This window comes from Ursus arctos, unplaced genomic scaffold (genome assembly GCF_023065955.2).
Source record: "Ursus arctos isolate Adak ecotype North America unplaced genomic scaffold, UrsArc2.0 scaffold_4, whole genome shotgun sequence".
Lineage (NCBI taxonomy): Eukaryota > Metazoa > Chordata > Mammalia > Carnivora > Ursidae > Ursus > Ursus arctos.
The window spans coordinates 1,476,253-1,502,386 of NW_026623056.1; the positions used below are offsets into that span (position 1 = coordinate 1,476,253).

General features: G+C 38.5%; 3 pseudogenes; 2 read left to right on the forward strand and 1 right to left on the reverse strand.

Moving 5' to 3' along the window:
- The first annotated feature begins 6,674 nt into the window (after positions 1-6,674).
- On the forward strand, positions 6,675-10,631 carry LOC113249161 (olfactory receptor 11H6-like; annotated as a pseudogene).
- Positions 10,632-10,797: 166 nt separating this feature from the next.
- Positions 10,798-10,880, reverse strand: LOC113249162 (U4 spliceosomal RNA; annotated as a pseudogene).
- A 7,313-nt stretch (positions 10,881-18,193) lies between these two features.
- On the forward strand, positions 18,194-19,172 carry LOC113249156 (olfactory receptor 11G2-like; annotated as a pseudogene).
- Positions 19,173-26,134: the final 6,962 nt, after the last annotated feature.

Below are 26,134 nucleotides of genomic sequence, written 5' to 3' on the forward strand. Positions count from 1 at the left end.
TCTTAGGATCAGTTGAAGCTCTTTATGAACAAGAGTAAAGGTAGAGAAGACAAAAAATGGGTTACCTGACAATTGCAACTCAAAATATAGTTAATTATTTATTTTTCATCTTTGGACATGGAATTAATAGAGGTCTAAGCTAGTATTTCTCAAGCTTTAATATAGCAGCATTATCAACAATAGCCAAATTATGGAAAGAGCCCAAATGTCTATCAACTGATTAATGCATAAAGATGTGGTATATATACAATGGAATATTACTCAGCCATAAGAAAGAATGAAATCTTGCCATTTGCAATAACATGGATGGAGCTAGAGGGTATTATGCTAAGCAAAATAAGCCAGTCAGAGAAAGAAAAATACCTTATGATTTCACTCATATGTGGAATTTAAGAAACAAAACAGATGGACATAGAGGGAAGTAAAAGAGAGATGCAACCATAAAACAGACTCTTAACTATAGAGAACAGAGGGTTGATGGAAGGAGGTGGATGGAGGATGGGCTGGATGGGTGATGGGTATTAAGGAGGGTACCTGTTGTGATAAGCACTGGATGTTGTAAGTGATGAATCACCAAATTCTATTCCCAAATATTATACTGTATGCTAACTAACTGGAATTTAAATAAAAACTTGGCACTACTTGCAGAAAAAGCATTTGACAAAATACAGCATCCTTTCCTGATTATAATCCTTCAGAGAGTAAGGATAGAGGGTACATTCCAAAATCTCATAAAAACCATCTATGAAAAGCCTACAACAAATATCATTCTCAATGGGGGAAAGCTGGAAGCCTTTCCCTTAAGATCAGGAACACGACAAGGATGCCCACTCTCGCCACTATTATTCAACATAGTACTAGAAGAACTTGCAACAGCAATCAGACAACTAAAAGGGATCAAAGGTATCCAAATTCCAAAGAAGAAGTCAAAATGTCTCTCTTCACAGATGACGTGATACTCTATATGGAAAACCCAAAAGAATCCACGCCCAAGCTATTAGAAGTCACAGAGCAATTCAGTAATGTGGCGGGATATAAAATCAATGCTCAGAAATCAGTTGCATTTCTATACACGAATAATGAGACTGAAGAAAGAGAAATTAGGGAATCCATCCCATTTACAATAGCACCAAAAACCATACGTTACCTTGGAATTAACTTAACCAGAGATGTAAAGGACCTATGTTCTAGAAACTACAAATCACTCTTGAAAGACATTGAAGAAGACACAAAAAGATGGAAAAATATTCCATGCTCATGGATCGGAAGAATTAACATAGTTAAAATGTCCATGCTACCCAGAGCAATCTACACTTTCAATGCTATCCCGATCAAAATACCGAGGACATTTTTCAAAGAACTGGAACAAATAGTCCTTAAATTTGTATGGAAACAGAAAAGGCCCCGAATCGCCAAGGAACTTTGGAAAGGAAAAACAAAGCTGGGGGCATCACAATGCCGGATTTCCAGCTGTACTACAAAGCTGTGATTACAAAGACAGCATGGTACTGGCACAAAAACAGACACATCGACCAATGCAACAGAATAGAGACCACAGAAATGGACCCTCGGCTCCTTGGGCAACTAATCTTTGATAAAGCAGGAAAAAACATCCGGTAGAAAAAAGACAGTCTCTTCAATAAATGATGCTGGGAAAATTGGACAGCTACATGCAAAAGAATGAAACCTCTCTCTCACACCATACACAAAGATAAACTCCAAATGGATGAAAGATCTCAATGTGAGACAGGAATCCATCAAAATCCTAGAGGAAAACATAGGCAGCAACCTCTACGACATCGGCCAAAGCAACCTCTTTCATAACACATCTCCGAAATCAAGAGAAACAAAAGATAAAATGAACTTGTGGGACTTCATCAAGATAAAAAGCTTCTGCACAGCCAAGGAAACAGTCAAAAAAACTAAGAGGCAGCCCACGGAATGGGAGAATATATTTGCAAATGATGCTACAGATAAAAAACTGGTATCCAAGATCTACAAAGAACTTCTCAAACTCAATACACGAGAAACAAATAAATCATAAAATGGGCAGAAGATATGAACAGACAATTTTCCAATGATGACATACAAATGGCTAACAGACACATGAAAAAATGTTCAAAAATCATTAGCCATCAGGGAAATTCAAATCAAAACTACACCAAGATACCACCTTACACCAGTTAGAATGGCAAAAATTGACAAGGCAAGAAACAACAATTGCTGGAGAGGATGTGGAGAAAGGGGATCCCTCCTACGTTGTTGGTGGGAATGCAAGTTGGTACAGCCACTCTGGAAAATAGTGTGGAGGTCCCTTAAAAAGTTAAAAATTGAACGTTCCTATGACCCAGCCATTGCACTACTGGGTATTTACCCCAAAGATACAGACGTAGTGAAGAGAAGGGCCATATGCACCCCAATGTTCATAGCAGCATTGTCCAGAATAGCTAAATCCTGGAAGGAGCCGAGATGCCCTTCAACAGATGACTGGATTAAGAAATTGTGGTCCATATATACAATGGGATATTACTCAGCTATCAGAAAGAACGAGTTCTCAATATTTGCTGCAACATGGTCGGCACTGGAGGAGATAATGCTAAGTGAAATAAGTCAAGCAGAGAAAGACAATTATCATATGATTTCTCTCATTTATGGAACATAAGAACTAGAAAGATCGGTAGGGGAAGGAAGGGATAAAGAAAGGGGGGATATCAGGGGCGCCTGGGTGGCGCAGTCGTTAAAACGTCTGCCTTTGGCTCAGGGCGTGATCCTGGCGTTCCGGGATCGAGTCCCACATCGGGCTCCTCCGCTACGAGCCTGCTTCTTCCTCTCCCACTCTCCCCTGCTTGTGTTCCCTCTCTCGCTGGCTGTCTCTCTGTCACATAAATAAATAAATAAAATCTTAAAAAAAAAAAAAAAGAAAGGGGGGATATCAGAAGGGGGAATGAAGCATGAGAGACTATGGACTCTGAGAAACAAACTGAGGGCTTCAGAGGGGAGGGGTGTGGGGGAATGGGATGGACTGGTGATGGGTAGTGAGGAGGGTACGTGTTGCATGGTGCACTGGGTGTTATACGCAACTAATGAAGCATCGAGCTTTACATCGGAAACCACGGATGTACTGTATGGTGACTAACATAATATAATAAAAAAATTAAAATAAAAAAATTATATAATAATTATATCTCAATGAAACTGGAAAAAAATAGAATAAGGGAATATTTCACAAATATGTTTTCTTATCAGAAGGGAGAACTTTACTATGTATGGGAATATATATAGTATGCATGTGTTTGTCTCTCTGTGTATTTTTAGATCTATTTTTTTAAAAGATCAAAAGTGCTCCTTAACTCCCTCCAGTTGAATTCTACAGTTTAACACTTCAGTTCAACTATCTGGGGTGGCAACAGCCACCCAATGAAAGTAGAATAAATTCCTGCTCCCAAATTATAATTTTGGCAGACCTTAGTGTCAAGAAAATTCTTTGTGCATTCAAACATCAAAGGCTCTCAATGAATAAATCACTCAAAAAACGGGCTGTTATGCTGACTAGGATATCAATTTTCATGACTCAAAAAGTGCTGTTACCATGTAAAAGACAAAAACACATCTCCACCTTACAGAGATGATGCTGAGAAAGTGAGCAAACTTCAAGTCATAAACCCTCATGAAACTTTTTGCTCATGGATGCTGTGTAGCCAATAATAAATTGTTAACAAGAGTGCAGTCTCATTACAGATGGCTCCAAACCAATAACAGAAGAAAAACATTATCAAATATATCATCTAAGTACACTCATACTCATGTACACATGCACACATCAACATAAAAGGAATAAAAATGAAAAGGTCCGAAAGTTCAAGTAGCCTCTTTCAGCAATAACTCACGAGAAAGAAAAAGAAAATTTCAACAATCATACCAACCTTTAGGGTCATTTGCTAAAACAGTCTGAAATAACCTAAAGGGCTACATGGGGACGTGTCTTCTAGAACTGTGGCATTCCATCACATTCCCCATGTTCTCTACTCCTGGAGTTGTTCACCGTGAAATGGAATTTACTTATCAGTGTCATATTAGAAGCACAGAGTGAACCGGGGAGAAAACTTGTTACTATAAAGAACGAATAACCCCTTTCAACCCATGGAGCGAGTCAACAGGAATGAGCATGAGAAATCTGATGCCATGACTCTGATACTGACCTATAGGAGAATCTAAAACTTGTTGCAGACTCAAAAAATGAATAAAATTGAAGGTAAAGGAAGAAGAAAATAAATAAGAAGCTCATGTCCCAGGTCAGCTGGTGTTGCTATAGTGACTGCACCATCAAAAGAGTAACCTGTCCAAACAACAAAATACATTTGTTCTAAGAATAGCATGAGAGTATCTATCTGATCACCACTAGGGAGCCTGAGCCCCAAAGGCCCATCAAGGGGCTCCTGAGGGAAGGAACATTGGCACATAACTGATAATCTCTCATGAACTCTCACTTCTGGAATTCACAAGACACTATATCCCCAGGGAGGAATCGAACACAGATTCCAGAGAAACATAGATAAGTCTCCTGTTGTGCAACAAATATGCCAATTTCTCTCCAAAGCAGTATCGTGCCTCCAGCAATGTAAGCACCCTCTCTGGGCTGCTCTCTGCCAAGGACGTCGTGCCCTCCATCGTGCCTGCCTTCTGCAGCAGTGAAAGCAGAAGGTCTGTAAGGAGGTAGGTTGAGAAGACATGCAAGCATAGGACAGCTCTTAGGTGGGCCCTGTAGCTCTGCCTTCTTTTATGTGTTTGTGAAACAATAGCACCTCACGTTACATGAAGAATGTGTGGAGGTTCATCTTTACAACTGAAGGGAAGACAGTCAGAAAATGAGAGAGACAAGGATGATGAAGTTTGGAAAGTCCGACCTTTTAACCAGGAGGTGCATCCAGTCAGAACCAGGTCTTTGGGGGAAACAGCATGTTAGTGAAGTGACGTCTGGAAATGACTGACAAAGCGTCCTGAGGAGCAGGTGAGATAAAACTTCATCTCTCTCCAATTTTAGCCGAGTGTGGCTCTGCCACAGAGCAGATGCGCAGGCATCTTGAGGAGGGTGAACAACCTGACTGAGCACTGCTGGGTGGTGGGTTCACTCCCACATGGCTTACAAAGCCCTTGCAAACCTCATATACATTAAGCACCAAATACTCCCTTTAGACCTCTTTCCCAGGGTTTCTTTGTCTTCTGGGTTTCTCCGAATTCCTGACATAGAGGAATTGCTCACAGCTTGTTTTACCCAAACATGATCTGGTCACAGACCCAAGAGGAGCATTACGGAGAAGTGTGGTGTAGAAAATTCTGAATTACTCTGATCTCTTGTGTCACTAATTCCAATCATCAAGATCCTCCTCTGGAAAGTAATGCATTTTATAATTAATACAATAAATATTATTTGCTAGAATACTTTTATTAAAAGCATCTGGATCTCTATTCTGTACTTATATTTTATGAAAAAACATCACCACTCAATCATGTCGCTTGGGGCACTTAGGCCCAAATGATGATTGTCCCTCACTAATGGAGTGGCTCCTAAATAAACTAATAAGTTAAGACCAGACTACTAACAACAGAATTGTAGGCAATTTCATAGGCTTTGTTTTGCTTTTCTCACCATGGAAATCACACACATCTAAGTCTAACTCAGAGAAGGAAGTTTCCACAATGATTCTCCTTCAACTGCCCGAAACAATGCCAACCTTCCACATCTGGAGTAGGATGAGGGTGACAGAGGGGTGAGGAAGTAGACAGGGAATCTTTGTCCAGTGGGAAAGTTTATGGCTGCCACCATCGTTCGTGGTTTCCAGAAGCCTCTGCTTGGGAGTATCTGACATTTGGAAGTCTCTGCATCTATCCATAAGCCAGAAGATTAGAGGCCTTTCTAGGACACTTGGTGACACTTCAGGCAAAAACCTCAAAAATCCTTAAATAATACACTAGATACATTGCTCAGTTTTTCTACCTATTAGTAGAAATGTAACCTAGACCCACGTTTTATGGAAGTATTTTAATTCAACAGGTAGAAGATGGAACTGATATGAAACCCATTATGTAGGTGTCTGGGAGTTCAAATTTTTATTGACTTAACAAAACATGATGAACACTGAAGAATGGATGGTACCTTTGATGCTTTTTGTCTCAGTTATCAGACACCAACACTTAGAATTCAACCCTGATTCAGAGTAACAGTGAAATGCATAAAGATTTCAGTGTGTTGTTACCTTTCTTCCTCTTCTGATGCCTAATATTTGTGTCTCTAATTCCAAAGATTTAAGTAATTGAAATTCTGTGTCCAATATCAAGGGTCTATATCTCCTAATATATAAATATAAATACATGATTTTCATACCTACTTACTTTTGTGAGTACCATTATTAACCTTCTCCACTCTGCTTATCACATAACATCCATCTTTTACCATGAGAAAATTCTGAAAGAGAAATGAGAGAAAACAATGGTTCACAGTCTGATCATACCAACCACTCTCCAAAGGTCATAGACTTCAGCAGTATAGTTATTTATTTAATGGAATGATAGAATCTGAGGGAGTTAGGGTTCTCCAAAATGGAAATAATCCTGAGGATGATAGATTAAGGCCATCTTTGTCATTGTCACTTTTCTTCTCCATCCCTTAGGAAGCCATGAATATGTCAGGAGTCAGCACAGTGACTGAATTCATACTCCTGAGTTTTCCATGTTCCAGGGAGGTTCAGATATTCCTCTTTATGCTGTTCTTTCTGTCCTACATCCTGACACTGATGGGGAACGGGGCCATTGTCTGTGCAGTGAAGCTGGATCGCAGGCTTCACAGCCCCATGTACATTCTGCTGGCCAACTGCTCACTCCTGGAGATCTGTTACATCAACACGACTGTTCCCAATATGTTAAAGAACTTCCTATCTGAGACCAAAACCATCTCTTTCACAGCTTGCTTCTTCCAGTTCTACTTCTTCTTCTCCATGGGCACCACTGAGACCCTCTTACTGCCCCTCATGGCTTTTGATAGGTACTTGGCCATCTGCCAGCCTCTCCATTAGCCTATCATCATGAACAGCCATCTCTGCATGAAGCTGGTGGCCCTGTGCTGGGTCACAGCTTTCCTCTGCTATCCGATCCCTATCTACTTTGTCACACAACTCCCCTTTTGTGGCCCCAACACCACTGAGCACTTTGTCTGTGACCCTGGTCCTCTCCTGGCCCTGTCCTGCATCCCTGCCCTTGAAATTGAGCTTTCCTGCTCTATATTGAGCTCTCTTATTATCTTCATTACCTTCTTCTTCATACTTGGGTCCTACACCCTGGTTCTCAGAGCAGTGTTGTGTGTCCCTTCAGCAGCTGGCCAACGTAAGGCCTTCTCCACCTGTGGTTCCCATCTGGCTGTGGTGTCTCTTTTCTATGGATTCATCATGGTGATGTACATCAGCCCAACCTCTGGAAATCCAGGTGGGATATAGAAGATTGTAACCTTGCTCTACTCATCGGTGACCCCACTTATAAACCCACTGATCTACAGTCTCCGAAACAAAGACATGAAAGCTGCCTTGGGAAAAATTCATATGTGCACAGAAATTAGTCAAAGCAAATTAAAGCTCATGAGTTGGCCAAAGATCCGAACTAATTGTTTTCCCCATTTTCATCCCCACCTAAAAAGTAGGTGTTTATTCATTTGCCCCTTGAAACACAGACTCAAATTCATCTATTCTTGCCTAGATATACAATGGACAAGAGCATGCCACATTAAATCATATCTTGTCCTCAAATCAGGATTTTGTAGATTGTAATTTGAATTAAATGACCTGGGTATATGGACTTTAGTCTTTTCTTCTATCCTGACCTCCAATAACTGCTTGTCCATTTATGTGTGATTAATAACACAGTCCCTAGCTTCATGCCTTTCTGACCTCTATTAAGTGCATCCATTCATTTACTTGGTTTTTCTTGCTTAGACATCCTGCTCTGCTCCTCAGAAGAGTACTCATACCTTTGTAGCTCAAATAAAAAGTAATTGGTGAGAATCAAATCATAATTATTCCAAATTTTTGTTTAATTGACATCCAAAAGACTGACAATGATCTGAGCACTGTCTCCCAAACCTGTGTCATAATTACTTAGGGAGCTTTTTGAAAGACAGTTTCCCTGTCCCTTCTCCAAATCTAAATCAGAATCTTTCAAGTGCACCCCTAGAAATCCTTATTTTAATGTTACTCAGGAGGTTCTGATGCACTGAGACCAATACGAATTCACAAACTGATCTTACAGAGCCACAGTTTTAAATAAATTTGTGATGGGGAGAAATAAAATCTTACATTAGCTGGGAAAAGTGAAAAAGCTACAGTGTGTACGAAAGGTGACTCAAACATTCATGACAGTAGCATTAGTTTCTTTTCCTGCATCAACTTTGATAACCTCCATTAAAAAATAAGGACTAGATTACATTCTTCTTACCATTTCTTACCTATGCACAGTAATTAAGATACCTGGAAATAGGTTTACATTTTAAAAGAAGACTGTCATGTAGTGGCATTACAGTCTGGATTAGTTTTATATGAAGGAAGTCGGAGTTGAGTACGCAACCCAAAAGAGGTGAAAGCAAACAAACCAAAGCCAATGATTCTAAGAGACTGAGATAAAGACAGATGCAGAGAAATTTATTGACCACTCCTGGTTATTTGGCTCAACTATGGTCAAAAATAAATTGCTCAGTTCATGTCTGGGATTGACACATTTCATTTATTCATTCCATAAACATTTATTTACCTCTGTAATATGCCTTGAATTACATCAACGTAGAAGATAAAGTCCCTCCCTTTGTGAAATTTACATTCTAGTGAGGGAGACAAATAATAATCAGGTAAACACATAAATCTATAATTCCAGTCATAGCAGTATAGAAAAGATTAACAGAGAAAAGAAAATTTGTAACTATGTGGAGAGAGAGATGTTAACTAGATTTATTGGGGTGATGATTTTGTAATATATACATATATCAAATCTTTACATTGTATAGCTGAAACTAACATAATGCTGTATGTCAACTATCTCTCAATAAAACATCAATATATGAATACGGAAAATGTGAGGGTAGACGGGTTAATTTACATGATTTTCATTAAATGTAGATGGGGCTAATTTACATGATTTTCATTAAATGTAAAAAGAAAAAGAAAAGTGGGTTCACAGGGAAAGCTAAATTAATGGCTCTTAGTCCAATAATAATTTCTTTCATGGGGATTTGCATTAGGAAAACTAAGAAATACAGTGAACACTGGTCCCCAAAAGTATCTGATACAGATAGATAAATACATACATGCATAGATAGGTACATAGATATAATCAAGTCAGTATAGCTGCTTCTTATAACATTCTCAATAAGATTCAAAAGCATTATGTAGAAGTATAATTCAAGAGGAGTAATTCTTACAAGATCTAATAATTTTGATACAAATATTAGCTTTCTGATGTTCTTCCTCAATCCAAAAGTCTGACCCAGAATATCCTAAGAATAAAATTTAGAGCTAATTGCATGTTCACCCATATCAAAGATTAATAACCCCTTATGTGGATACAAAAGTTCTCCTCTGTGATACAGAAGTTGAGTTTCAAGGACTACTCACAAGAATGGAGGGAACTGTTGTTATCACAACAGTTGTCTTAAGAAATTTATTAGACTCTTTGTGAACTGAAAGTAATTTACCTGTACAGGGCTGTCATACCTGCTATCCAAAGAAAAGTGAGAGGTTGAAGGAAAGGGTGACGGAGAATGGAAAAAGAAGTGGATATGTGAGGAAGAGTTCCTCCTGACATGATTGAAATGAGGGGCAGGGGGTTGGTCATGAGAAGCAGTACATAAATCCAGTAAACTCTATTATTCAAACAAACTTTCAGGTAACTATTTTGATTACCTGAATTATGTTCTGAAGAAATGCATTTTCTTTGGTATTGTTCTTTTTATTTCCTTAGAGTTTTCCTTTCAAATGTACAAGATAAAATGCTGGCTGAAATAAGGAGAGTGGGTTTTTCATTTCTATAACTTGATCCAAATAGGATAGTGACTGGAATTTGTAGGACTCTAGAGGGCAGATACTGAGGTGAGCGGCAGTGAGAGCATGGTGCCCTCAGGATCCTGGAAGCAGGGAGAGAGAAATTAAAACATAGTAAGAAGGATATCCAGCAGCCACAAGGACCAACTACTCCCCAACTATGGTTTCCTCTCACACAGTTTGATGGGAACAAGTCACCTTCCAGAGCAAAGAGTAACCTCTACACATAAATAGACGTCTGTGATAGTGAGAGTCACCTTGGCAAACTGAACCGACTTGAGATCACAGGCCATAGGCTGCTAACACCTGCACTGGTGATACCTTATGGATGCAGCCTCTGTCTAAGAAAATACTCCTATGTCATTGGCATGAGTAGTGTATGCTGCCATGAAAACACCAGACATGAAGAATACGTTTTTATTTTATTGGGCCCTGAAGACTTAGTTATTGCTGAGGTTTATGTGATATTTCCTTTAAAAATGAAACTTTAATACAGGGAACTATCAACTAACAATTGGAATGTACAGGCAAAACGTTTCTCAGAACTGGGTTGTTTGAAATTTGACATTAGTGTTCCCATTTAACCCTGTTAGGTGATGTAAATGCCCTAGTTGGCCCATAAGAATCTAGGTAACACATCATATACCTGCACCCTGAACTATATTCTAGCCAACACCCATGCCTGATAAAAGTTCTTAGCAAATGGGGGTAGACAGAAGCCTCTTCAATCTGTGAAGAGCTTTCAATTAGCAATAATCACACCTCAGATGAACCTCATTGGCTATGATACTGCCACTGTGCAAAGCTCAAAACATCTTTGATCTGTAAAGAATGTTTTCAAACACCTACATCTAAACATCATACTTAAATGTGAAAGTGAATGCTTTCTCCTAAAATCAGAAACGAGACAAGAATCCTGCTCTTACCACTTCTATTCAACGTTGTATTGCAAATGGTAGTGCAATCAAGCAAAGCAACAGGCATCCTGATTGAAGAAAGAAGGGGTACTGTCGTTAGACATGACATGACCATCTATGTAGAAAATCTGATGGAATCAACAAAAGAGGTTACTATAACTAATAAGCAAGTCTTTCAAGATTTCAAGGTATAAGAACCAAATATAAAAATCAATTGTATGGGGCTCCTGGGTGGCTCAGTCAGTGAAACGTCTGCCTTTTGCTCAGGCCATGATCCCAGGGTCCTGGGATTGAGCCCCAAATTGGGCTCTCTGCTCAGCAGGGAGCCTGCTTCTCCCTCCCCCTTGCCTACTGCTCTGCCTGCTTCTCTGCAACTCTGTCTCTGTCAAATAAATAAATCTTTAAAAAACTAAATAAAAAATTAAAACCAATTGTATTTCTATAACTAAGCATTAGCAACAATCAGAAATTGAGATTTAAAAAAAATGATGCCATTTGCAATGGCATCAAAATATACTGAATACAGATAGAACTGTTAAAAGATATGAAAGATTTACAGAATGCAAACGACAAACATAGTTGAGAGAAATTAAAGAGATAAATACCTGTAAAGATATAACTTTTCGATGGGTTAGAAAATTCAGTAGTGTTAAGATATCAATTCTTCTCAAAATGATCTATGGATTCAATGCAATCTCAATCAAAATCCCAGGGGATTTTTTGACAGAAATTAGAATGCTAATTTTCAAATTTAGAAATGCAAAGGACTTACACTAGACAATATAAAGTTGGAGTAACACTATTTAAGACTTATTATAAAACTACAAATGATCAAAACAACGCAGCATTGACATTAAGTTAAACAAACGGATCAATAGAAGGAAACAGCATCCAGAAATAGTCCCGATTTTAAACAAAAGCAACGAGTGGAGAAAGGATAGTAATTTTAATACATGGTGCTGGGATAATTGAATACCCATATCAAAAAAATAAACAATATATCAACACCTCACAAAATACACACAAATTAACTCAAAATGGGTCAATGATTATAAAATCTAAAACTATAAAATATCTAAAAGACAAGACAGGGGAAAATCCTTGTGACCCTGGCTTAGGCAAAGATTTCTTAAATACAATGACAAAGGCATGATTCATAAAACAACAAATTCATAACCTAGACTCCACCAAAATTAAAAATATCTGCTCTTGGAAAGACACTATTAAGAGTGAAAAGACAAGCCACAGCCTAGGAGAAAATATTGGCAAAGCTTGGTTCTGCTGAAGGACTTGCATCCAGAATATATTTTAAAAAACACTCAAAATATCAATAAGAAAACAAATGACCCAATAAAAATATGGAAAAATATTTGAGCAGACACTGAACAGAACATATACAAATGGAAAATAAGCAAATGAAAACATATTCAACATCACTAGTCGTTAGGGAATTACAAATTAAAATCACAATGTGCTACCACTGTATACATTCCAGAATCACTAAAATGGAGAAGGCCAACTGTCCCAGTGTTGGTGATGACACAAAGGCACCAGAGCTCCCGTACACTGCTAGTGTGAATGTACCATGGCACAAGCACGTGAGCAAACAGTTTGGCAGTTTCTTATAAAGTTAAGCATGTATCCACCATATCGTAAAGCCATTTTCTCCCTAGCTATTTACCTAAGAGAGAAAAGCATGGGACGCGCAAAGTCTTATACACAAATGTTCCTAGCAGTTTTATTTATAATAACACAACACTGGAAACAACCCAAACATCTATCAAAGGCGAACAAATGAGAAAATTCATGTCTACCTATATAAAAGAATATGATTCAGAAATAAAAAGGAATAATGCATCGATTGATATTCATTCATGTTGTTGTATCTAACACTTGTGCTGAATGAAAGAAACTAGAAAAAATACATTAAGTATGATCCCAAATATATACATATAACATATATGTCATATATATAAGATATATATATATATCTCACATATATATAGCTATGAAAAATGCAAACATCTACAGTAAGAGAAATAGCAGTGGTTATGTAGAGAGTGATGTCAGGGAGAGGAAGGAGGGAGGAATTGCAAAGGGGCATACTTAGGGAAGTTAGAGATAGAATTGTGGGTTGACTAATATAACAATCAATTGATTTGTCAATATATCATTCTACTGGTATGAGATATAAAGCAAGGAAAGTATTTCAACTTGTATAGGAAAAACAGACACACACACAGAGAAATTAAGGTAGGCCCCCAAGGGAAGCAAATAACAAGCATAGAGATGTCTCTTGACACTGTTTTCTTTTTAGAAGGAGTAAATGGATCCTCAAGGATCAAAACAACAGGGCTGACTTCCTGACAGGCTCTGTTTATAACCCCTCAACAACTTCCACAAACAGAATCAATGATCCTTATCACGACCACTTCCACTTCTTTTCTCCTCTCCATCTAAGAAAATAAAGAGCTTTTGAGAAGCTTCAGCTTGGAATTCCCTTTGCTGACCCAGATAAAAAGATTATGAAGGGTTTAGAAGAGCAAAAGTCATAATCTACTAGCTTCTGTCCATAGCTCTCTTCGAAATTGCCACAGCCGTACACATTCAGCCAATTATTTCTCAAGCTTTTACTGGTCAGGCAGTGGTCCAAGTACTGCTGCAGGCATTTATCTCATTCGATAATCTTTACAACAGCCCTTTAGAAAGGGCATTATTAGGCCCACTTTATCACTAAAGAAACGGAGTATCAATTTCCTATGACTAATAAGAAAAAGCTCTTGACTCTAAATCCAATGTTTTTTCCATTATGCGCACCTGCCTACCACTCACCCCAATCAGGAAAATGATCCTTACTCTTCAGTATTTTCTACAGATTACCCAACATTAAAAATGTGACAGCACCCTCGCGGAAACTATACAAGCTAGCTAACTGAGGGAATTGAGTGGTCATGAGCCATCTCCAGACTAGCTATGGAGACAGGGCCAAACCCGTCCACACACCATGATCAGGAAATGTCTTCCTCCAACTATGTATCCCAGGACCTGGCTCACTCACTCACTCAGTCCATCTCAACCTTTCCCAAATTTAACAAGTAAACCCAAAAATGATGATTGTTGTGTATTAACTCAGTCCCTTAACTCAGCCTGGGGTCATAAACACATTGATGTTCACAGCGCCCTCTGCAGTCCATGCAGCAGGAATCCACCAGTATTTCTTTTCTTTTCCTTTTCTTTCTTTCTTTTTTTTTTTTTTTTTTTGACAGCTCCTGCTCAGACTTGTGGCCAGTAAACATCATAGTTTCTTCTGTACAGAGGAGCTAAGTGGTAAAAGGTGAGTAGCAATACAGTCCTGTTAAATATATTAGTTGGAGCGTAAAATGGTGATGGCCGTTCCTGTTTTCTAGAAGAGCGCTGTGAGACCCCCTGACACAGAACTGCTCTGAGAGGGAATGGTTTCACTCAAAAGTCTAACATGATTGGTGTTTCGGTTTTTAAGAAGTTATATGCTGCTGCTTGGAAAATGGAGGGTAGAGGAACAAAAGTAGAAGCAAGGAGTTCTTTTAGGTTGCTGCTGCCGAAGTCCCAGGAAGAAAAGATGGTCATTTGAACTTGGGAGACAACAGCGAAGACAAAGAGAAGTGTATGACACGAGTCATAGTTTAGAAGCAGCAACATCTTGCTGGTGAACTGGATGTGAGGGGTAAAAAAAGGAAGAGACGCAATTTAGACTAAACCAGGAAAAGTAACTTCTTGAACATTAAGCCATTCAAAGTGCTGAAAATATTTTGAGGTGATGGACGAAGTGATTATTGCAAAAAATAACCTCTAGACGCATCCTGCAAAGCACTTTGATTAAAAATGCCCCAACCACAGGGTGCCTAACTGGCTCAGTTAGTTAAGCATCTGACTCTTGATCTCAGCTCAGGTCTTGACCTCAGGGTCTTAAGGTCAAGCCCCATGCTGGGCGTGGTGCCAACAAAAAAAAAGAAAAAGAAAAAGAAAAAGAAAAAGAAAAAGAAAAAGAAAGAAAGAAAGAAGAAAGAAAGAAAGAAAAGAAATGCCCCGACCACAATTAGTAATAAATTATTTTGACCTATTGAAAACTGAATGACATTTCAGAGTCAGTATTAAAACTGTTAGGCCTAAGAAGGACCTTTTCTAACTTTATGGAATTTAGAGTCCATATGCGGCTTTCACATGTTAAAACAAATTTATTCTGAGTCCCTCTTTCCATTCATTACCAGTTATGTATTGTCATGGCTTCGACATTTGTTCACTGCCCCATTCAAAGAACAGGGCATTTGGAAATGTGGTTGCTTCAGGAAAGACCACATTCTGAAAATGCTCATCCTGAATGAGAATAGGGTAAAGTAACGCAAAGGTGTATTAGATATTTTATGTCTGCTTTAAGTTTGCCTTCAAACGATGAATACTTGGTATCTGAAACTTAGCCACAGTCCCAAGTCACACGTTCTTAAAATCAGAGAGGCAAGGGCATCTAGAAAGTGTAAGTCTATGGTCCAAGAACCAGAGCCTCTTCCTCCCACAGCTGAGGCTCTCAAAGACCCACTGTAGTATAAGACATAAACTAGCAGGATCTTGGGAAATTGTATTGGCCACATGAGTTCACCATGTCGTGAAAATCATACAAAATCCAGAAATAGATCTGGCTCAGAGAGGGAAGTTTTGTACACAGTTTAGAAGTTCCAAACTATTACTCAGCTTGCTGGTCCCCGATCATAAATCTTCCTCTCAAATCAACACAAGAATGCACTATCATCAAGGACTTCTCCCCTGACACTTCTGTCATTTTATTCAGGGAAATCTTACTGTTTTTGAATACTCCAAAAGACCACTGTCAGACTCCTTGCATAACTATGCCAACTCTCAGAAATAGTTTGATTAACTGATACTACATTCCAGATAATGCACATGGATATTTTCACGTTCCTTATGTATGCCCTATTTACAGAGGCTTCCATAACCAAGACCCAGGATTGAGGGTGGGATTATATAACAAAAGTTGTGCTTTGTGGTGTGTTTTTTTGTTTTGTTTTGTTTTGTTTTAACTCAGAAAAACATGAAGCCATTATGCAAATGTGTAACCATCCAAGGTCATTCTGCCTTGAGGTACTCCCAAACGGTGACTAGAAGGAAGCAAAAAAATTAAAGTTTTCTCTTCTTTTCAAGTTTCCTGCTACATGTACCTTAACATTAGAGCAGTAGTATCAGGTTCCACAGTTTATGGAACTAGAATAGAAATAGAAATAGAACATCTCAGGGCGCCTGGGTGGCACAGCGGTTAAGCGTCTGCCTTCGGCTCAGGGCGTGATCCTGGCGTTATGGGATCGAGCCCCACATCAGGCGCCTCTGCTATGAGCCTGCTTCTTCCTCTCCCACTCCCCCTGCCTGTGTTCCTTCTCTCGCTGGCTATCTCTGTCAAATAAATAAATAAAATCTTTATTAAAAAAAAAAGAAATAGAACATCTCTACAAAACAGAAAATTTTGTAGAGTCATATCCCCAGCCCAAACCATCAAAGACTTGTTTCCACAAAACCACATTAATGCTCATCTATCCCTGAAATGTATCTACCCTAGGTGGCTGGGGAACTATAGTAACAGAGGTGAGCTGCAGCTATTTCCTACAACTTGAATGTTTTACTCGTGAAGCTGGTAGATGGCCTTACCAAATAGAATAAGTGAGTTTGTTAACTCCCTCAAAACAGAAAGTGACTCCAATAGGCCCAAGGGTCGCTGCTCCAAGGCCACACAATCTGAGTCAGCTTTGCCCATAGCTCTGTTGGTGTGATCTCTTTCTGGGAACTGAAAAAAAGTGCATTATTCATTCATTTTATAGGTATTTATTAAAAGCTGCCTAAGTGCAAAGCATTATGCTAATTCCCAAGCATTTCTGGTAAAGTAGCTTAAACAAACTGATTTCAAGCCTACAAAAAAGGTCTATATGAAACTTCCTCTTCAGAAAGATGCTTCTGAGTGAGCCACTTCAAATAATTCTCTCTGGGAGAGGCACATCGGAAATGTAGGTACAGTAAAGAAATGCCTTATTTAAATTATAAGGCTGATCACAAGACTCAATGTTCATGTAAGATGAGCAACAAACTCCCCAAATGTGGCTGTAAATTACATCATGCATTACAATGTTCTCATAAATCAACTTTGGGGACCATTTTCTTTTTCTTTTTTTTTCCCCCCCTCACTTCTGGACTACTGTCTTGAGAGCAGAGCAATTTTGATATAACCAACTACTCTAGGAAAAAAGTTCTGACAAGAAGAGAACCACCCAGTCCAACATCACCAGAAGGAAACAAAAAAGGGAGAAGCCATTAAAACAGTCTATACAGCATTCCCCAGGCCCTGGTAAACATTGACCTTAACATTAGAAAAGAATGTAGACCATCAGAGCTCTCGTATATGGTCAATAGAAGTGAAAAATAGTGCAATAGGGATGGAACATTGTTTAGTTTAATAAAGTTGAAAATACACACTTCTGTGTCCAGCCTATAGAAACGAGTGCAAGTGTGAACCAGGAAAAATGAACTATATCTTCATGGAATTATTCCTGGTAGCTCCAAAGTGGAAATAATTCATCTAAGTGGAGGATTTATTCATAGAATGTAATAACATAGAGAAGTAAAAATGGGGAAACTACAGATAATGCAACAACACGAATTTCACAAACCTTACTGTTGAACAAAGAAGCCAGCCAAAAGTATACTTTCACTTATGTAAACTACAAAAACAAGCAAAACCAAATACTTTTGTTTAGGGATGCATACTTAGTTACTAAAATAAATAAAAACAAGGAAGTGATTACCATAAGGAAAGGACAATATTACAATTGGAAGGATAGAGAGGCAGAGGATACTGATTGGGATGGAGCATGAGAGAAGGTTCTAGGGTGCAAGTGATAGTCTCTTTCTTGACCTCAGTGGTTACCTCGGAAGTTTATGTTAATGATCAAGTTATAAGCTTATGTAGTAAGTATGTTTGCATGTATTTCACAATAAAGAAACATCTCTGTCTACCCACTGATATTCACCAACTTCTTGTGTTTTTCAGTCCAACAACTCAACTAGAATAGTATTTCAGGATTAGGCAAAAACAGTAATTACTGAGATATAAGTGTTTATTGCATTCCGCTGGGTGGTTTTGATACATATCTGGGTCCCTATATACACAGACATTCAATAATGTGATGGTCTTTTCACAGCTCCCAGACCCATGAAAATCTCCAACACCCCCAACACCTCCAGCACCATCACTGGCTTCATCCTTCTGGGCTTCCCTTGCCCCAGGGAAGGGCAGATCCTCCTCTTTCTGCTCTTCCCTGTTCTCTACCTCCTGACCCTCATGGGCAATGGGTCTATCATCTGTGCTGTGTGCTGGGATCAGAGACTCCACACTCCCATGTACATCTTGCTCAACAACTTCTCCTTCCTAGAGATCTGGTATGTCACCTCCACGGTCTCCAACATGTTGGCCAACTTCCTCTCTGACACAAAGGTCATCTCCTTCTCTGGGTGCTTTCTCCAGTTCTACTTTTTCTTCTCCTTGGGTGCTGCAGAATCTTTTTTCTTGGCTATCATGGCATTTGATTGGTACCTTGCCATCTGCCAGCCTCTACATTATCCAACCATTATGACAGGACATCTCTGCACCAATCTTGTGGTCAGTTGCTGGACACTTGGTTTCTTCTGGTTCTTGATTCCCATCATCATCATCTCCCAAATGTCCTTCTGTGGATCCAGGATAATTGACCACTTCCTGTGTGATCCAGGTTCCCTGTTGGCCCTCACCTGTCCTAGAGCCCCTGTAATAGAGTTAACTAGCTCTACCCTAAGTTCTCTGCTCTTAGGTATACCCTTTTTCTTTATCATGGTGTCCTATGCTCTGGTCCTGAGAGCTGTGTTGAGGGTTCCTTCAGCAGCTGGATGAAGAAAAGCTTTCTCCACCTGTGGGTCCCATCTGGTTGTAGTTTCACTCTTCTATGGCTCAGTGATGATCATGTATGTGAGCCCAACATCCAAGCATGAAGCTGGGATGCAGAAGATGGTGACTTTGTTTTATTCCATAGTAACTCCACTCATCAACCCTGTAATATATAGTCTGAGGAACAAAGATATGAAACATGCTATAAAGAAATTATTGGGAACCTAAAAGTAAGAGTCTTGGTTTAAAAGATTTGGGGACAGAATCTGTTTTTAATTTCTTAGTTAAAAAGAAGACTCACATCACTCAGAAAATTGTCTATATTATTTATGAACTTTATACACCATACAGTTTATTTCCTAGATTTTATAGGGCTATAAAGAATCACAGAGACGCACTCCATCTCCCTAATTATACAACTGATAGAGTCCTAGAATGATAAACTGAACTGAGTTTGTTGGAGAAGTCGAATTATAAACGTCTCCTGCCAAGCCAGAAAACCTCTCCACAGTGGTAGAAGAGAATAGAACAGTTTTATTATTGAATAATCATTAAAGCAAGGGAATATGTGTATCATGGAAATCTGTTAAGAGATAGAAAGACATAAAAATTCTCATTCCTTTATGTAGCCAAGCAACCACAACCCATTTACATACATGTTCTCAAGATAAATAGTAACTAGTCCTCAAGAAAGACTTGACAGCACCCTTTGTCACACATACTTCATCCTAGATTCACCTAGTAATTGGGATAGCCATCTGTGTTTGCCAGTTGGCTTCCAACAAAGGAAAAATAAACCTATCTATGCTACCTGGGATAGTTTTTCACATTGGAAGACAGGCCAAAAAAGCTAGGCTCCTACACCCCCACAGAAACTGGGAGACTGGGGCACTACCCACTTTGATGATTACACTTCAAAGACACTTCCTAGGTCCTTGACAAAGATATTTCTGCATCAAAAAGCTGGCAAAAGGCTCATTTAGAAGATGTGGTTCATATATTCAATGGAATATTACTCAGGCATCAGAAAAGATGAATACCTACTATTTACATCGAAATGGATGGAACTGGGGGAGATTATGCTAAGTGAAATATGTCAAGCAAAGAAAGATAATTATCATATGGTTTCACTCATGTGCGGAACATAAGGGATAGCACAGAGGACCATAAGGGAAAGGAGGGAAAACTGAAGGCAAAGAAATCAGAGAGGGAGACAAACCATGAGAGACTCTGGACTCTGAGAAACAAACTGAGGGTTAAGGAAGGGTGGGGGTTGGTGTGCTGGGGTAGCTGGGTGATGGGTATTAAGGAGGGCAAGTGTTGTGATGAGCACTGGGTGTTACACACAACTAATGAATCATTGAACACTACATCAACAACAAATGATGTACTATATGTTGGCTAACTGAACATAATTTAAAAAAGAGGCTCTTGGGGCGCCTGGGTGGCACAGCGGTTAAGCGTCTGCCTTCGGCTCAGGGCGTGATCCCGGTGTTCTGGGATCGAGCCCCACGTCAGGCTCCTCCACTATGAGCCTGCTTCTTCCTCTCCCACTCCCCCTGCTTGTGTTCCCTCTCTCGCTGGCTGTCTCTATCTCTGTCAAATAAATAAATAAAATCTTTAAAAAAAAAAAATAAAAAAGAGGCTCTTTCAGATTTTTAATTTTTACATACATTTCAAAGAGAGAAAAATAATTTAATTACAAGTTTTCTAAAGTCAATGCTCAAGGAAAAAAAAGGGGGGAGAGCAGAAAGTCTCTTCCCTTATTTTCAATGGGATAATTCAGCCTGTATTTTTTCATTTGTATTTAGCCTCACAAATTACACAAGATTATAACTCTATGGCAAAACCTAAAGTTTTCTTTTTTTTTTAAGATTTTATTTATTTATTCGACAGAGATAGAGACAGTCAGCGAGGGAGGGAACACAAGCAGGGGGAGTGGGAGAGGAAGAAGCAGGCTCATAGCGGAGGAGCCTGATGTGGGGCTCGATCCTATAACACCAGGATCACGCCCTGAGCCGAAGGCAGACGCTTAACCGCTGTGCCACCCAGGCGCCCCAAACCTAAAGTTTTCTATTATCCTTTCAACAACAACAAATTGACCTAATTCTTCTGATTGAGCTTAAATTTCTGCCCTCCAGAAACTTAATGTTGGTAGCATCAATTATACACAAAGGATTAATAGCCATATATATATATACATATATATATATGTATGTATATACACACACACACATATATATACATATATATATACATATATAGATAGATCTGAAGATATATCTTCAGATCAGTAAGAAAAATAGCATCAGCACAAAAGAAAAACTGCCAAATGTATGAAAAATAAATAAATAGCAGATGTTTTCAAATATCTAAAAAGACATTCTATTTTATTCAGAGCTGGAGAAATACAAAAATTGACAAAGATAAAACATCATGTGGGCGAAAACAGCAATCTCTTCCCTTGCTAGTAGAGCATAAGTTGTTACAACAGCTATGGAGGACATTTTGACAAAAACTATCAAAATTTAAGGGACTTTTGACTCAGCAATTCCACTCTTAGATCGTGATTTGAGTAGTATACTCACGTGTAAGAAAAATGGCCTATGTTCAAGAATATTGACTACTGTTTCTAATAGCAAAAGAGTAGAACAATCTAAATTCCTATCAATTAAGTATTGAATTACTATATATCCATAGAATGAAATATACTATATAACTGTAAAAAATGAAGATCTGTACATGTCTATTGATCTAAAACTATCCTCAAAGTACATCATTAAAGGAAAAGCAAGATGGAAAAAACTCTCTATCTTGAGCTATCTTTCATGGGGAGAAAGATTATGGGTAAATATATATTTGTGTTCATAAATACTATATGCTTCTTGAAGAAGAAAGAAGAAAGCAGAACAGTGATTGCTTTTGAGAAAGAGAACTGGGTATTTGGGGCCAGGAAAGAAGACATTCACTGCGTATGCTTTTGTATTTTTGAAATTTTTCTCTATAAGCGTGTACTGGATTTAAACACACATTTAAACAATCAATGGTTTAACATTAAAAAAATAAATTTTAAAACTATTCCACTATGAAATTAGGACCAGAGAAACACTTCTTCATAATTCTTTGATTCTTTGGGAAATTAAGAAGAGGACTGATTGTTGATGGAAAAATGGAAAAGAAGAAAACTGACAACCTCTTGATGTCATCTCACTAAAATTCTTTGGTTCTGTTAGAACAAAGTAGAAATGTCTTCCTCCTCTGAGGACCTATGAGAGTACATAAACTACGAAAAAGTGAAAGTGGCTATATTTTTATTCTTGTTGTACCATTTTTCTCCATGAGCCCTTACTCATTTAAACAATTAAATATATTTAATACGCTAGGCACTGAGCTAGAAGATGACTAACACACAGAAGTGAGTAAGACATATCTCCTTCTCTTGTGGGGCTCACAAACTAGTGGTAAATGGACAAGATGTGCTAGCAACAAAGAAATCATAAGTTGACATGGGAGCAAGTGAAAAAAGAGTACGGTAAAAGCCAAGAGTATTAAGGGGTGAGAAAGCATGACAAGTTCTGAAAAATGCATTCAACCATTCAGAGATCACAATCTATCTACAAGTACATTGCAATACACAGAAAAGAAGCGTTTCTAGAATAGGTGTCCATATGGCACTTACTACTCATGATTACTAATCATGATTTATGATTGGCAAAACCTATTGATATACTAATGAGTGATGAACATCCTTAATCAAGGTAAATATGGCTCCAAGATGCAATATAATTCACAATTCAACAATCAAGATAAATAGATGTTAAAGAGAATCAGAGAACAATAAAAAATGCCTGGCTAACTGAACATAATTTTTAAAATCTTTTGCGTATTGAAATATAAAAATCAATCTTTAAAGAACAAAGTACAATTATTATACTAATATTTAACATATTACATTCAGAACTTATTCTTTCAGCCAGAACACGAAAATAGTTTAAATGACAATGCTTAGGTAATAATATGGAGGTCTCTTTTTCCTATTTTTTTTCCAATCTTAGGTTTTATTTTAAAATGTTTCTCTATCAAGTAATTATACATTAATAATTTTATTTGTTATTATAATAAACTATCTTTAATTATAATAAGAATGATAAATCTGGCTCAGAGTTTCCCAGTTCAAAAGAACTGGCATAACTTACGGATATTCATCTACATAAAATCTCACTAACCAAGTTGTCCCTTACTTTCTTGTAATAAAGCTTATCACTTCAAAACGTGTTTTCTGAAATTTCTCAGAATTAAGCTAAGAGAGAGCGCTAAGTCCCTTGAGAGAATGGGGGCAGGGCAGGAAGTTAAATAATGAACACTTCAGAGTGGCTAGCAAGAGAAAGCCCTCTTGGCCCACCAGCTTCATTTCAGTCAGTCTCATGGGTACTGCACTCTTATATCAGCTGATGAGATGTAAATCGTGATGAAGTCATTCTAGCAATACGGCAAACTGAAGACATATCAATCACAGACTGCAGGTTCGTATGCCTCACATTCCAAGGTAATATGTCCCCCAAAAGTTGGCAGACTTTATTTTTACTATTTAAATGGATTTATCTAACAAGTGTAAATGAACACCTAGAGTAAGTTGGTCTGCAAACGATAATAAAAATCACAACTCAGAACCCAGTTTTATTTAAATACAGATACATACATATATGTGTGTATGTACATTTGTGTGTGTATATTTGAGAAAATATGAAAAATAATTCTAAAGAAATAACACAAAGGATCAATACACTACAGAAGAAGTTTCCACATTTTACGTCGTGATAGAACCACATGAAATATATTTGTGGTCATAATTAACAAAAAGAGAAACAGAGAATTTTGTTACAGCTGATCGTTGCACCTACTGTTACTAACAGCATACGATGATGTGCAAATATCTTGAACTTCATCCTTAAAAATAGCTGACCGGAAACGTGCAGGAAAAGGAGAATATTGTGAAATAAACACCATCAACTCTCCTGAGGATTTAGTTGTCACCGATGTTTTTGTTTTCCATCCTCTTATGTGACAAGTTTCCCATATAAAGTGTATGCTTTTAAAGTAATCATTGCTGAAAATACAAATACAAGCCAAGACTGACTGAAATTTGCAACAAGTTTTTCCCATTTACACATTATAAATGGTGATTAGGTGCCTACGTCAGCACACAGTATCCTATCCAATCCATGATGTACTTGCTCATAGCATAGATGTGTTCTGAGATCTAAATACAGGTACCAGGAGGGGTAGGAATAGCAAATAAAACGGAAGAAAAATAAGCACAGAAACACATGGATACTCTTGCATACAACTAACTTGTAAACCTGCTATTTGGATATTGAATTCAGCTCACTCCAGGTGGGTTCTCCTGCTTTCGGAGTCAGGGTGTTCTTTCAAGCCTTTCAGAGGGTAAAATGACTCACTCAGCAAATACGTGGCTGGAATTGTGTGTGTGCATAGGTAATATGGCTGGAGCAGGGAACTCTGAGAAGCAAGACTTGAAGATAGGGCGGAGCTGTGCTGCAGGGGCTTTACTGACCAGGCTATAGACTTCGAGTTTTACACTGTGGGTAGGGGAAATGTCAAAGGTGCTTCAACAGGATGTGAGATGTTTAGGAGGAAATCTCCTTCAAGGAGTGTGAGCTGTGCTAAAAGATCTGCTCTTCTGTTGAGGATGAAGAAAACTTGAAGTCTACACCCCAAGGGCAGCTTCTCTGCACACCACGGCAGAATGACCCTGCTATGTGGCCCCCTTGGCCAAGAGCATCCTCAGGCTGGTAAGTGTTCCAGAGAGGCAGGATTCTTCAGTGAAACTGTTTTAACTCAGAACCTTGATCTGAAAGAAGAGGAGGTCATGGTGGTCTTGGGAAGACAGTGATTCCACAGTCCCTTGGCTAAGGTCCCCCAACCGATCTGTTTCTGGTAGGGAGAAGGGGAATCTGTCCCCAAAACCCATGATTGACATCAATGTATCAGAAGGCCAAAAAATAAACTTCTGTAACACTGGTACCTTATCTAGGGTCCTGTTTGGCAGAATTTCCCTTGAGCATATGACAGATATGCTGAACAGGTTGGTGAGGGAGCAATTGCTACTGATTGCATCTCTGGCTATCTCTAAGAGACTTAGACCCAGTAAAAATATTACTTCCTCCACCACTGGGGAAAACAAAGACAGAAATGAAGGGACAAGGGTCTCCAGAGAAGGTAGGGAGTAAGCAAGGGAATAAGTAGTGCAGACCTGTCTCCTGGCGCTGTTCCCCTTCTAGAAAGAGTAAATGAATCCTCAAGGAGCAAAAGACAAACTCTGCTTATAATTCCTGGATCCTACAGCACATACATCCACTCATCTCCATTCCAACCTATTTTACACCTTCTCTCCAGCTGGTTACCACAAAGGCAGCTACTTCTACTCTCAGAAAAGCCTATAAGAAACTGGCTGAGAAGTTTCCGTTGGGATTCCCTTTCCTGCTTCAGGAAGGAAGGTAATGTAGTGCTTCAGAGGGGAAAAATATTAAAATAGAGCTGGAGAATCTACATCTCTGAAAAAAAGTTTCCCGCTAATTCTGCTACAGTCTTACAAAACACATCTAACATTTATTATATGCCAGATATGAACAAAGTGCTTCCACCTTGTCAGTTTGTTATATCATTTAGCTGTCTTTATACCAACCCTTCGGGAAGGCATTATCACCGCCCTCTGACATTTGAGGAAGCTAAGAGATAAGAAATAACTGGCCTGTAGAATTTCCCACAACAATGCAGTGTAAGTGCTGGAATTCAAATCCTGGGCTCCCATATTCAAATCCTGGTCTACTTCTATTATGCAGCATTGCCTACAGCTTATCAGCAATGGATAAGTACATTTACTTTCAAGGGCTTCCAAGAAAGTTTCTACAATGGGATAGAGGGCTATATATCACTAACTGGTTGCCAGGCATTTTACAAATACTATTTATTTTTTTTATGATTCCATTTATTTATTTATTTTTTATAATAATCTTTTTTATTATATTATGTTAGTCACCATACAGTACATCCCTGGTTTTCTATGTAAAATTCAATGATTCATTGGTTGTGAATAACACCCAGTGCACCATGCAATACATGCTCTCCTTACTACCCATCACCAGTCTATCCCATTTCCCCACCCCACT